The sequence below is a fragment of the Colobus angolensis genome, unplaced genomic scaffold (assembly GCF_000951035.1).
Source record: "Colobus angolensis palliatus isolate OR3802 unplaced genomic scaffold, Cang.pa_1.0 Scaffold271, whole genome shotgun sequence".
NCBI classification, from domain to species: Eukaryota; Metazoa; Chordata; class Mammalia; order Primates; family Cercopithecidae; genus Colobus; species Colobus angolensis.
Genome location: NW_012115944.1, coordinates 823,157 through 826,518, shown reverse-complemented (window position 1 = coordinate 826,518; position 3,362 = coordinate 823,157).

Sequence of the window (3,362 nt, the reverse complement as noted above, 5' to 3'; positions counted from 1 at the left end):
CCCAGGTTCAAGCGATTCTCCTGCCTCAGCCTCCTGAGTAGCTGGGATTACAGGCACCTGCCACCATGCCCAGCTAATTTTTATCTTTTTAGTAGAGATGGGGTTTCACCATGTTGGCCAGGCTGATCTCGAACTCCTGACCTCAGGTAATCCACCCGCCTCTGCTCCCAAAGTGCTGGGATTACAGGCGTGAGCCACCGCACCTGGCCTGCATACTCTTGATCAATGCAGTACCGTCTCTCATCTCACCCATTTCTTGGGTTTTCTGTCCCTCATGCCTAAATTTAGTCTAAGGCTACCAGCCAAAATTCCAAAAATGGTGCTTTTGTCCTTTGCTCGTTGCTGAATAAACTGACCCTAGTCATTTATAGGACTAGTGCATTTGTTCATATTCTTCAAAAATCCAAAGTACCCAGAATAGAGAGGGGGCAACTGGGTTCCTGAGGCTGAAACAAGAAGGGAAATGGGAGGAGCTAATATCGAGGGCTCAATAGAGATCAGGCATTTCACACCGTCCGCCATGTAATTCTGATAATATCCACTTAGATTCCCATTCTAGAGTTGAGAAGACTAAGTCTCAGAGAGATTATGTAAAATACCTAAGAACCCACAGTGCATAGACAGCAGACCCAGAATGTGAAGCCAGATCTGTTTCATGCCTAAGCCCCTGCAAGCCAGGACAGAGCATTCCGACTCTGCTCTCCTTCCTTCTAGGAAGGTCGGCTTACCAGTTACTTCTATTGCCACAACTCCAAAGGGTGCTCTGCTCAACACTTTCGCTGGTAGGGGCCCAGGAGTTCCTTGCTATACAGAAATTTCTGTTGGAAAGATATCTGTTGAATGGATTTTGATCTGTCCCACCCTTTACCTTGTGAAAAATTTTCCTCGTCAGCTGTCATGCTAGTTTTTATAACAAGACAGATATTCTGATTTCTCTAACTTGGGATTTCTCCATTTGGGGATATGAACATCAGGGGCAAGATACTTCTCTGGTGTTGGGGCCACACTTTGCATTGTAGGACATTTAGCAACATCCCTGGGTCTCTGCCCACTAGACAGGTATTGGTAACATCCCTCCCCCGTCAGTTGTGACAACTAAAAATGTCTGCAGGCCTTGCCAAAGGTCGCCTGGGGGGCAAAATCACCTCTAGTTGAAAACCACTGCTGTAACAGTAAGGGGGGGCCGCATGCTCTTTGTGCCCTTGTACCTAAAACTCAACAAACCAATCCACCCCGCCCCGGCCTCCCCAACCCCTAAGGAATGGAAGCCGAGGAGAGATGACACCTGTGGGTGGAGTCTGGATTTTCTGGTTTGGGAAGGGATGTAGCACACAGATTGCTGGCCCTGTACTTACTTGATGCCCCCACGAGACGTTAAAAATGTAGAGCTTTCCATGTGCAGATGGCTCGAGCTGCTTAATTACCAACCGAAAGCATGCTAACATTTTCCTCTCTCTCTCCTTGCCTAAAACAGCCCGCCAGGAGCAGCGGAGGCTTTAGCAACGGGGAGCAGTTGCCCTTTCGGCATCCTTATCACACACTAATTATTTTATTCTAAAGAGACAAAGTAGAGAGAATGTAACATATGATTCTGATGACAAACACTTTCTTTAAAAAAAAAAAAAAAAAACTGTCTGCTTTTTCTAGTGACTAGAGCATAGGAGCTGGTTGCTAAGCAACTGGGAAACGGCAGACTCCTGTACTGGCCATGCTGGTTTCGGAAATGAGCCATAAAAGGAATTCCCCAGTGAGACGGGATCCCATACCATTGCCTGGTTGCCATGGACACCATATATAAGTGATGGATCCTGGGTTACAGGCCCTGCTTAAGAAAAATATGTTGCCTCTGTTTAAGGCTTGAATGGTATGAGGACGGAATAGAAGCCCTCTTCCCCTACGTTATCCATGGGGGCATGTCCCAATCCCTTCCCCACGGGCTTCCCCCAAAGACAGGTCTGAATCTAAGTGGCTGAGACATTCCATCCAGTTTCAGCTCTGCTTTTCCTTAATGTGTTCCAGGCTTTGCTGGAGTTGGAAGGGAGTCTGCAATCTGGAAAGCAAATTTTTAAGCAAGAAAAGATGCTTCGGGTGGCAGACAGGCTGTCTGTCTATCATCCACCCCTGTTTGGGGGCCACACAGAGCCAAGATCAGGCACAAGGGCAACTCTCTATGTTCGCGCGTTCTATTGGAATTTTGCAAAACAAGAGAGATTAGCAGAGAAAAAGACAATAGCCGTGACTCCAAAATGAAATTGGCATGTCATGCAGAGCAAGGCACACAATAAGCCATTGCAATTCTGTCAGAAATTAGAAACAGACTGCAGATAATAGGAGTGAAAAATGTGAGGCAAATATAAAGATATGGAACTTAAAATACAAAGAAGTACAGGTTTCACCAGGCTTCCTATGGGAAACAGAACAGGACAGATACACCTTGTTTTAACATCATTGACCCTACCCTATGAGTAGGACACTTGGGACACTAGACTCCAGCCCTGGATGTCATGAGGATACGGGGGCCCAAAGAATGACAGTGATTTGTTCAAGGCCATACAAGACAAAACGGTGCTGAATGGTGGTCCATAGAGGACAATTCTGCGTTTTATTTTAGTTTTTATTTTTGGAAACGGAGTCTCATGCTGTCACCCAGGCTGGAGTGCAGTGGCACAATCTCAGCTGACTGCAACCTCCTGCCTCCTGGGTTCAAGCGATTCTCCTGCCTCAGCCTCCTGAGTAGCTGGGACTATAGGCACCTGCCACCACACCCAGCTAATTTTTTGTATTCTTAGTAGAGACAGGGTTTCACCATATTGGCCAGGCTGGTCTCGAACTCCTGACCTCAGGTGATCCGCCCACCTCAGCCTCCCAAGGTGCTGGGATTACAAATGTGAGCCACCGTGACTGGCCCAATTCTGCCTTTTAAATATCACTACACAACAAATGACCCCAAAATTTAACAGCTTAAAACAGCAAACATGTATTATCTCACAGTTTCTGTGGGTCGGGAATCCAGGAGCCTCTTAGCTAGGCGCCTCTCACTTGGGTGTCGGAAGAGCCACAGCATCCCGAGGCTCCTCTAGGGGAGGGTCTGCTTCCAGCCGCATGCATGTGGCTGCTGGCGGGCCTCAGGTCCTCTCTGGCTGTTGGCTGGAGACTTCAGTCCCTTGCTCTGTTGCTCTCTCAGTCGGAGAGTTTACAACAACATGGCAGCTGGCTTTCCTCAGAGACAAAAAGCAGCCAAGACAGAAACCGCAGTCTTTTAAAATCTAAGCTCAAAAGTGACATCCCATCATTTTTGCTATACTTGTCAAGTCACTAGGTCTGGCCCACACTGAGGGAGAGTGGATTCCATGGGGGCATGA